A 12,119-nucleotide genomic window follows, 5' to 3' on the forward strand; every position below is an offset into this window, starting at 1 on the left:
TCCCATTTCTGACCAACAGGATAACAGAGCTCCATCACCCAGGGATATGGAAACCCAGAAGACAAGGACTGGTTTTCCTCCGTAAAGGCTCTGTCATGCACCCATGCAAATTACCTGTTCAACACATTTTTAATTATTCAAAAGGTCTGGATGCTATAACCTCTCTTTTCTCTAAGATACCCCTGGAACTGAGTGGGTACAGTGTGGGTGAGCAAAGTGGTAAAGCCCAAAAGCACCAGTGGTGGCAAAGATAATCAAAGCTCCATTCGGGTTCAATATTGCTAATTTATTTTCCATTCAAAATGTGGAACCTGTGGCTGACTTTGATATCTTAGTCACTCCAGGCACAGAGCTGAAGGGAGTCTGAAGTTAAAAGGCAGAGGTGTGTAAAACGTTAAATTGTTACCGACTGAGGAGATTACTTAGGGTGATATATGAGGCTATAATTAGGATGAAAGGAAAAAGCAGGCTGTCTGTCAGGAAACAAGCTGAGAAATGCTAGGCCAGAATATTCTACCCACAAATCAGATTGGAAAACCCTGGAAAACACACTGCACATAGTGATACCGGTCACGAGACTCTCTCGTGCGTGTCACAATACGTGTCGTGCTTCTCACACCGCGATCTCCTGGATCCCTATCAGGAGATCCCAAGAGACAGCCAAGTGTTCATTTCCACTGAGGGTTAAGGAACAAGGCTTGTACAGGCAGAGCAAACGAATGATTTGAACTCACAAACAAGCAAGCACAAATCCTATTTTTAAATACGATTTTTTAAAAGCCCGCTATAATGGTTTTGAGTGCTGGCTCACCAATGTGAGGACGTGGGGCTGGCAGCGCAGCGTAAGCAATCGTGCTGGGAGGACAACCTCAAACACGCTGGTGAAATCCATCCCCATCGTTACGAGGGAAAACTGCTGGTGTCACCTGCCTGCCTGGGCAGAGGAAACGGGGTGAAGCAGGAGGATTACAGCAAAGGAGCGGATTCAGAGTGCTCAGCCTACAGCATTATACATTTTAGCAGAAGTCAAAAATTACACAGAATTGCTGATGGTTTAAAAAGTGAAATTATTTGAATCATCATATTTAAACACAGATAATGGCAAGTTGCATATAGAATTTCCAGTAAGACAACAGATGGTTAGAGCTGACTGAATCTTTTCCAGAATTGATTTTTAATAAAAATTTTCCTGGACATTTCAATGGAGATAAAGTTCCGCGGAAAAGGTTTCCAATATAGGCAGTTATTTTTGTTCATTTTCATTTCACCTCAGTTCTTATAGATCTGTAAAGTCGAGCTTACATTAATTAGCTGCTGAATCAATTGTATAAAAACATTATGCATTTTTCTTCGTGGTGTTTCTCCCCAGCAGGTCTTTCACCCATCAGCTTCCTGTTATATAAATAGGTCTGCACTGGATTTTGTTATGGACCCAGGCAGCTCATCAGTCCTCATCAGTCTCAATGGAAGAAAAGAATTTTTTCTACTTATTCAATACCCATCTATCGGATCTCAGTCCCTAAACACATATAGATCGTTACCATGAACAAATGTTCTTTCCCTTTCTTCAGCAGGAAGGTACAGATTTCACTTGCAATTTGTCATGGTGCTAAGCATAATTAAGATGTGGAACAGGTTAATGAGTCCAGTTATGGAATGCTATCATGGTTAATTTTTAAGTAGAGTTTTGATAAAAACCCAGTGAGAACAGCCTCACCTTCATCGTGGAGACGGGATTAGATGAATTCATGGGGTCTGTGATTGTGCCCAAAGTCTAGAGTACTATCAGCTGTCAGTTGTTACCAAAAAAAATACCTCAGAATAGAATTACTGGAAGTAAAGAGAATTGTTCTTTGTTTTCACATTTTGTTACACTCCACTTCAGAGCACTTCCAATATATTTAAGGTCATTTATAACACTGAAAAAAACTGCTGTTGATGTGCGAGATCTTTCACCCCAGAAAAAGGGAAAGGAACAGAAAGAAACTAATTTTACAGTGAAAAAACCCTGCAAATTGTTTTCAGGGATGAGAACAGTACTTACAGATACTTTTATTTCATTCTGTGCAAATTATTAGCCTTCACTTTGAATTCACTCATTGAGAATGTTTCAAAATCCTTGCATTGACTTTTTTTTGTTTGCTTGTCATTTTTGTAGAGAAAATGTCCAAATATATAAAAGTCAAAATTTTCTGTGGTCACTATTTCATTCTTAAAGGAATGTTTCATTCTTAAAGGAATGGATGGCTGGAGAGAAGCTTCCCTAAATATCCAAGTGGATAATCAAAATATAAGAAGAGAAAACTGTTTTTACACAGTGCTACATGAAAGTCTCTCTTTATATTAACTTGTTTACAGTGGTTATCAATGTTAAAAGACAGCAATATTAGATAAAAATCAATAGAAGAATTTTAGGCTAAAAATATGTTTAGCAAAAATAAAAGATATTTTAGACATATTTTTCTTTTTTTTTAGACAACTTTTCTATTTTTTTAATGGATGTATTTCAACATTCCGGTTTCATCTCATAACATCAAAACACTTTAGAGAGGATTCAATTCTTCTAATTTTAGCTTTATAGAAGTTAAGCTTCCAGTGAAAGTTAATTATCTTGAGCAGATATTTGTCTACCCCACTCTTAGATAATGTGGGCTTGAAGCAAACTTACAGTGTGGGTTTGATTATCTGAAAAAGTAACCCAACGTTGGCATTATAACTCTCTATGTGGAAATAAATACATTCAGAATAAGACCAATCTCTATTCATACAGTAATGAAACAGTTTATTTCCAAAATCAGAACTTTCCAGAATTTCTGTCAAATGTTAAAAATGTCTAAAAATAAGGCATTTTCTCAAAGTCAAAAAGTATTCTTTTGTTGTTTGTTTTTAAATATCTATTTTACCCAGGGGAAAGAAATTAAACTTTTAAAACTGGCTCTGGTACAGTCTACTCAGTGCTTAATATATCTTATCATGCTCACATATCCTTCTTACATTTTTCAACCTTTTCTTACTCAATTTTACTCTCATTACACAGTGCATGAGAATTCATCTTTCAGTGACGGAATAGAGCCATGTTCTTGTTTTCCCATAAAATACAGCATAGGCACCTATTTGAAAGGCAAATTACAGATTTGCGAGAGGGGGGGAAGAGATTTTATCCTAAACATAGAAAGACAAAGAGAATAATATAACCTATTCATATTATAAACGTGATAGAAGGAGTGAATGGATTATGTGGCTTAAAATATGAAGTCTTTATGACTGTTTTGACAGGCAAAGCTAAAGAGCAGACTGGACTTTCCTACACAGCAAAATACTCATCTATCTGAAAGCCAAAACAATTTCTGTCTGTCTTCTAAAGTCATTATGGCAGACCTAGTACTGGAGTCAAGCTGACGCTGATATTTCTGCATGTTCAGCATAAAATTAGCTCCTGGCTGGATCTCAAAGATAAAATCTCAAGACGCATTATTAAAAAAAAAAAAAAAATCACTTTGCTTCGTTAAATTTTCTAGATATTAAATAAACGTTCCTAGACAATATATTTTGCCTTTAATCTTTTGCAAAAATAGCTTCAATTTACTAGGTCTTTTCATATCTTCTTCCTTGCCTCTCCATCCCTTCCTCTGCTCTGACCCCACATTATCAGTCTCCTGACTCACAAAATCAGCTCTTCCAACTCTGAATGGGAAGTTCAGCAGGGGCATGTCTGCTTGGGGCGCCCCGTTGCCTCTGTTAAACATTCATGTTGGCCACAGACATCTGTGAACTTTGGTGCATTGAATGACAGTCCCATTTTGTTATGTTTGTGAGGATCAATTTAACTTTTCCAGTAATGCATTGTGGGATCGAGGTGTAGATGAGCTGCTGTGCTACCAGTCCTAGCATTTTTAATATCCACGAACTTGGTGATTTGGTGTAATACATTAGAATTAATGTAAATATGGCAACGTCATTAATTTCTCATGAGGTTATCATCCTCCTTAAATGAATTGCCAGCTGACAAACCACTTGTCAACAAATACTGCAAATGGGAGAAGGTGCAGCATATGACCTGTATGTCATTAATGAATAAATCAGGACTCACAATCCACCCGTCACTCATCATCTGCCTGGCTCAAGTTTGCCCCATATTCGTATCTTTGTTGTAGCACTTTAAAGTTGTTGCATTGATGTCTGTTGTGTTGTGCCACCAAAGGGAATCAGTCATGAGGGGTTACTCTTAATTTCTGTATCAATCCCAGATGCCTTCAATCTCATTATGTGGCGAGTTGGCCAGATGGCCTGGGACCAGACTACTTCAGAAAAGCAGGTGGTTTCAAACCCATGGTCTTGGCAGAAATTTAGATATAAATAAAATATATCCTAGATGATAACAAAGAATCAAAAGAACATATTACAAGGGTATCATGAAGTGGTTCACAATGCCTTGTACATAAATACCTATGTTATTGTGCCTTACTTATATGTCCTTAAAGCTACTTTTTAAAAAGCCTCTCAGGAAAAGTGATCTCTTCCTAATGATGAGTGGTGATTCTGCCTTACTTTTGTGGGAAGAGAAAGTAGAAGAAAGTATTAAGTTTGCAATTCTTCTGTATCATGAGGCACAGCTGCTTGGCAGAGCTTTCTGAAGACAGCAGTTTAAGTGTGGATGTACTTTACTGGGACTTTACTTTAACCCCAGCCCTACCTGTGGTATGGCTGCCATCCACATGGTGGTGTGAGCCAGGGTTCAGATAATATAGCCGGGCATCAGTGTGGTGCTCACAGATGCGCTCTCAGATATGTTGGAGTTGTAAGTTCTTCCAAAAAACATTGTACCGGAGCAAGAATTGAGAAGGGGGTTCAACGTGACAATTTAGGAAATATTTTTAGACAGCAGCAGAAACCTCTGAGGTCAGGACATGAAGACAGCCCAAGCGCAAGGGTTTGACATTTCTCTCTGCTGGTGGTGGAACAGTAAGTACAGCTTAGAGCAAGGCACCGCTTTAAAGCCTTGGGCTTTAAAGTCGCACGTGGATGGGGATCAGACTCCCTGCTTATATAAAAACTTAGGAAGGTGAGCCAGTTGGAATTATCTTTGGAGGTAACCTCTGCAGTCCTCTGTATTATAATTAATGTTGAAGGATTTCATTAGATGCTACAGCAGAAAAGAGTAGCCCAGTGGGTTTCATGCATAGTCTCCCTTGAAGACTGTGAGAAATACAAAATGAATGCACTTCTAAAGCTGTGCTGAAGAGCTGCTGCCAAAGGGAGCTGGGACAGTTTTCTAGTGTGTGTGCTAGGATTTAATTCCTGTCAGACAGGAATGCAATGCCGAGGTGGAGTGCTTCAACCACCGATCTTCTTCTGGAGATAGTTGCCTGAGTTAAAGCAGTCCCTTCTTATGAAAATAGGAAGAAAGGCACTCTTACGCCAATGCGGCAGCAGCATCTTGTGAAATAAAATTCAAGTCCAAGCGTAGGAATGTAAAAAACAGCTTTGCAAAGCCTCAGCCCTTCAAGCCTTTTACTTCCAATAAGACCCAGAAAATCTCCAAAATCTTATTGCCACCTGTTTGGTTGGCTGTTCACCAGATGGGGCCTGAAGATTACGCAGAGCCCCGCAGGTGGAACGAGTAGAAGACCTGGTCTGAGAAACTGCTGAGGTTTAAGGTCAAGCTTCATGTAGTTTTTTGACACCGCCAAGAATAGGAAGCCACTGTAAATGGGTTTTAAAGACTACAACAGGGTTTAAATGTTCTGCATAGGTGTTTAAAGTAGCAGTTTGGGCTGGATAAACAAAGGAACTTTTGTTCCTTTGGGTCCTACCTCCTTATTTACAGAAAGGACTCCAAAAGACATAGATTTTAAAGTTCAAAGACCGTAGGTTTCACATTTCTCTTTGAAGAAGGTTGTTAAATTCAGCATCACATACTTATGTAGTTTAGCCAGGCTGCATCAACAAAGATTGGGAAAAAAATGATGTATTACACTGTTCTGTCAACTAATGATTAATTTCCCTTCAAAATAAAGAACTAAGTTGTGTTTCATCAGTCTCAAACTACTATTTCCATTTCAATATAAATCATAGAATACTTATGTAAAACACACACTTTTTTTGGAAAGCTTCCATCAAGGAGGAGTTAGGAGGCAAATCAATAGCATTTTCTACTTTCAAAAAGCCAAATACGATAAATATGCTTCCAGTGGACACACCTGTAAACCCTATTCTGCTCCCTTGCTCCTCATTTCAGTGCCTATACAGTTCGTCAGATTTAAGCGAAGACATAACCCATTGTAATATACACTTCATATACACATCAACTGGTTATTCCACCCTAAAAGCTTTCGACAAGCAAAGGAGATAATGAAATCTTCATTTTACAGCTGGGAAACTGAGTCAGGGAGCAACATTAAAAGATTGTGCAGAAACCTCAAGATGGAGTTAGGAACTGAATCCGTGTTTCTTGAATCCAGCAGTCTTAATCATAGTACTATATACAGCCCCAAGAAAAGTGACAGCTTTTCCTGCAACTGGGGGCAAAACCACACTTTGTACTTTGTTAAAAAATTGCAATTTTTGTTAACAATATACATACATAAACATATACACATATATAGCAGTTTATTTATACATACTAGCATCCCTTCATATTATATATTTATACATACTAGCATCCCTTCATATTATATACATAAAAATTGGAAGCAGACCAAAAAGTAATCTGAAAAAACAGAAAATAGAGCTATGCCAAATATACGTAATTATGATGCCGTGCTTTGGGTCATGAAAGAGCTTTGGCAAATGTGAGCAAAAAGTTCTAAAGGTTGTGCCTGTTATGTTCAAATTAATTTTCAGTAATAAAATTAAGTCAATTAAAAAGGCATCTTGGGAGGTAGACTAGGATAGCCAAAACCGTATCAACTGCACGACAACACAACTCTAGCAACAGATGAGTGGCTGCCAAGCCGTATGCCAGTGTGAAGTGCAACAGAAACGTGTGAACAACAGATTTGGAAAGAAAGGTAGAAAAAAAGACACCTGTGTTTCCCATTCTAGCAAGAAGATAACAGCACAAGATATATGGGAAGGCCAGGGTTGACCTATTTCATTATGTATGGAACACAGCTTCAAGGATATCTACAGGTTGTGTAAAACCTGGAATGATTTCCTCCTGTTTCACTAAAAATTATCAAGTTTTGGAACTGAGATTAAGCAGGTATCCTTCTATTTTATTTTCTTCTTTTGGCAGCAAATCCTCTACCTTTGACAGCGAGCCAGCAAGGATCTCTTAATCTCTACATTGCAACTGGGACTAATTTAACACACTAGAGAAAGCACAAGATAAATAAACTTTATTTAGAAATCAAGGAGAAGCTACTGTGAAATTTCTGCTTTTCCAGAGCTCCTGCACTCCAGCGTGCACAGATCCTGGGGCTCCAGCAGAGTCCCGGCACATGCCAATGCTCTGGCAGCTGTTGAACAAGAGAGGTTTGTATCCCTCTATACTCGACTGGGGGAGCTTCCTCCTTCCCTCACTCCTTTCCCTCATCCATGAAGGCCATCTACTTTTGAGTGCTTGACAAATAACATGATTCCTTCCATTGTACTGTCACTGGCTAACAACAAGTGGGAAATACATTTGAATTATTGCACAAGGGAAATAGTCTTGCTGCGGGTGAGTTTGCCTTACGTAACTGGAACTAAGCCGCTGGTCTCAAGAGAACATCAAGTGGAGGTCAAATTGCTACTGTATGTTTTAGGACAGTCTCTCTTGTGGATTTCAGTTGTTTCTGCCAGGGCACGGGAACACGACAACAACTACATTTGCTTCTGTGACTGAAAAACATTTTCACGGTGCTGGAGTTGGCTGAGGTACCGGCAGGAGCGTACGTAGCTCAGTGTTGACCTGACAGCCATCCAGCTTCCACTGAACGGTATCTGAGCAAACTCATTTGAAGCTAGGTCTAGCGTAGCTTTGTGGCAGTGCAGTAGCAATGGATACAGACGGCTGGACTGGAACCATCTACAATACGCATTGGAGTACGGCACAGGGACGACCAAACAAGAAATGTCCAAAGTACTGTGAAAACTGGAAGTACAATAGCCAGATATGTTATATTCTGTGTGTAATATGCAGCTGATTGGAAGACCGGGCCAAAAGAATTGCATGAGGTTTAACAAAGAGAAATGTGAAGTCCTATATCTGGGACAGAATTATACCCAGATGGGATTGTCAGGCTGGGGTCTGACTGCCTCGGGGGCCTGGGCAACAGCAAACTCAGCACGAATCAGCTGCGTGACCTGGCAGCAGCGGTGGAGGCAAAATGTGTCCTGGGCTGCATCACCAAGAGTACAGCCAACAGATAAGGGATGTGATTATCAATCAGCACTTCTCAGGCCACACATTTGTTACCCCCCCAGGTTCCAAAAAGACATGGAAAAACTGGAGAGGGTACAGGGGAAGACTACCAAAATGATCAGGGGGTTGCAGGACTTGGCATGTGAACACTGGCTGAAGGAGAAGGGTTGTTCAGCCTGGAGAAGACAAGGCTCAGTGATCTAATCACAGTCTGACAAAATAAAAGAACAGGCAGGCAGGCTCTTCAAACGGCTGCATGGTGACAGGGCAAGAGGCAATCAGAACAAGTCGCTTCAAGGGACATTCTGCCTGGCTAAAGAAAACTTTCAATCATCCGGAGTGACCAGCTTCTGTGGGAGGCAGCATACTCCTCACCTGCGTGATGGAAACTCCCCCAGAAAAAGCCCTGGCTCTGCCACGGTCCTGCTGGCGTTTCCCTCCTTGTGACTCACTTTTTCATGTCCAGACTATGACTACGAGAGGAAGATAGACTAAAGCATTAGCGTCCTGTGTGAAGTACCTTGAGATCTGAAAATACTGTGCTGGAAATAGGTATGGGGTTTATTATTCATTAATATGGGGTTTATTATTATTAATGAACAACTTACATTTAAAATGTAAATGTCTCTTTCTTGAACAAATATCTATTTAAGAAGCAAGTCAGTAAATTGCTCTGAGTGACACCTTTTAAGTGGTAACAATCACTACACAAGCATTTGTCCCGCTCAGTCCGAGATCGTTGTTCATTTACGCCATTTGTGAGTAAAAAGTAGAAGTGATTTGATCATGACCATGAAAAGCTGGCACCTTTTCATATGCCTTTGGTACTACTGGCACTGGGAAACACCACACAACCTGCAACGCGTGTGCAAAAATGCCAGATATGTATTTATGGCTCTTTAAATATTGACAAACATTAAAAGCAATACCTATGAACTGGAAAGGGGGAAGGGACCAGTATAATATAGTTTAATACTTCTGAAAAATTGTATTATTGTGTATAGAGGGTTGAGTTTAATTAAACACTCATAGGTCCATTTTTTCTTTCATAATTTTGCAACTTTTTGCTTAATTTATTTCGGTTTAAACATAAGAGGGATCTAAGATCCCCAAATGACTATGTAAAGTGAGAGCAGGGAAGACCTGAAGCAGCTGGTGAGCTGCCTAGGGCTGAATAACATCTGTGAAAAAAGTTCTTGCAATGTAAATTTCACCCCATTTTTCTCTACCTACAATCCCCGATTCAAAGCTTAGCAAAAGCTCTATAATTCTTCTACAAGTTTCACCCATTGCATTTGTAATGAAGATCTCATTCTTCAAGGAGATCTGTTTTGAAGACAAGTTTTGCCACTCTACTCAAAGATCTACCCTTACTAAATGAGTATGTTTTTATACTAAGGAAATTGTTTTCCAGTATTTTGGTACTTTTGATCTTGTTTGTGAATTAGTTGTTTGAAACATCCTTAATTTCTTCTGAGTTTTGGGTTCACACCATCTTAGTTCTCTTTGATCATTCATCCCCAAGCACTTCAGCTTCCATCTAGATTACATTAGCAAATCCCACTATATTCCCATAGCTAAACCTCTCTAGGTTAAGCCTCAATTGGCTATGAAGTCAGATAACTTTCCACTTTGTCCTCTGCCTGTCCCCCCTGCCCTTCAGAGCAGAGACCCAGATTCAAAGGACATTCATATTTCGGCTTGGCCCGGAGCCCTATAGCTTTGCTTACGGCCCTATATGGGGCACCGGTTTTGTTTTTCTAAATAAAAATATGTGAGTTTGAGTCCTTTGAAGACCCAAAACTGCTCTACAGTTGCGATTCCCCACCCTGGGCACCCAGATAAATCTGTTTTCCATATATGGATTTTAGGCTTTCAGCATGAATATTTGAATTTCCAGTCTGGCGCAGGGAAGTGTCTCTGAGTATTGTCACATTTAATCCTAGATCTACAAAAGGTTCCTTAAAAATATCCCGTAATCCACATGAGACCTCTCCAGTAGAGCAGAGGAATCACCCCAGCGTAGCAGCTTAATCATGGCTATCTTTACCTCCTTTTAACTCTTTTCTCTAGAGACGTGCTCAAATTTGAATGTGAGGGGCCACAACCCATGTCCCCACCTGTCATTGCTATTGGTTGGGAAAAAAAATGAAGTAAAAAAAATAGACACAAATCTTCAGACCTAAAGTGAAAGGTTGAACAAGTAAAGAACAATCACTTCTCCTTGTATTTTAAACAGCAAATCGTAGCACAAAGAGAATTACATTTAATAACATCAGATCGATATATCTTCATGAATGGTAATATGCCACTACTTAACAGTCTAGCTTTGCCACAGCATTGCAAATACATTTTAATGCCCATATAATGTCACAAACTCTTTCTATTCTAGTTGATCTTTCTATAACGTTTCTTTAATCATGCAGCTCCACTTAGCTGAACCTTTTTCAATAGCTGCTCCTAACTGTGGCTATGTTTTGTGCTATGTAATGTTGATGATATATGATAAATATAATTTTCTTATGAAATTTCACAGCAAGAATGATAATTGCTTCCTTTTTTGTTTTTCAGTACAGCAGATCAAGAGTTGTTCTGAGGAATAAAAATCATAGTTGTTTTGTCTGTGGAAACTAGCCATGAATGCAAAATTCAGTTGTAGAGAACACTGATCTTTTAGAAATGTTAATTATTTCCAAATTCCCCATAAAAATTATCTTCAGGGGGTATTTCATAGAATTCATAACCTGTCTTGAATGTTCTGGTTCAGATCACAGCTCCCAGTATTGGTAAATTAGCCATCCGTATAAATATTCATCTTTGCTTCAAAGACAAAGGATTGATATCTAATGTGAAAATGTAAAGGTAATTAATAGCAACAGAAGTGTCACTATTTTACAGCAGGTCTACAGAAAAGGAAAAATAATCAGAAGTGAGACACTGGAACAGGTTGCTCAGGGAAGCTGTGGATGCCCCATCCCTGGAAGTGTTCAAGGCCAGGCTGGATGGGGCTTTGAGCAGCCTGGTCTAGTGGGAGGTGTCCCTGCCCATGGCAGGGGGGTGGGCCTAGATGATCTTTAAGGTCCCTTCCAAACCAAACCATTCTATGATTCTATATTCTATGAACAACGGCTGCTCTAATCCATACATTTCTCTAAAAAACTTCCTGCCAGTACACGGACAGAAGTATCCATTCAGTGTGATCCTTGGGAAATGCAGAAACCTCCGCTCCCGCAGCCCCAGGGACACCTAAGGCAGATGCAGATGCTGCTGATGCAGGTGCTGCTTTCCCAGGCCCTGAAGCTGCACCGTGGCTGCTGCTGCAGGAGTGCCAGCCTGCGGTGGGCATTGCGGCTGCTGCGGAAATCCTCCGGGACCTGCAGAAAAATGCACACGCAGAAAAATCTGCCAGTGGTTCAGAATTGCCGGCATGTGACAGACAAAGGTGGCTATTGCACAACCGCGGAACACCCACCCTGGAGGTTTTGTACCAATGGATCTCTCCCTTTTCACACTAGGATGTATGATTCCTGCCTGGAAACATCCAGCTGCTGCTAATTACACTGATTTTGTAGAAAACAGGAGAACAAATATATATATAATACTCCTGTATATATATATATATAGTGTGTGTGTGTGTATATATATATACACAAAAAATACTCCTGTACTCCTGTATATATATGTAATACTCCTGTATTTTTCATATATATGTAGTAGTCCTGTATATATGTAATGTGTATATATACACATATAAAATACTCCTGTACTCTTT

The sequence above is a fragment of the Chroicocephalus ridibundus genome, chromosome 3, assembly GCF_963924245.1.
Source record: "Chroicocephalus ridibundus chromosome 3, bChrRid1.1, whole genome shotgun sequence".
In the NCBI taxonomy this organism is placed as follows: domain Eukaryota; kingdom Metazoa; phylum Chordata; class Aves; order Charadriiformes; family Laridae; genus Chroicocephalus; species Chroicocephalus ridibundus.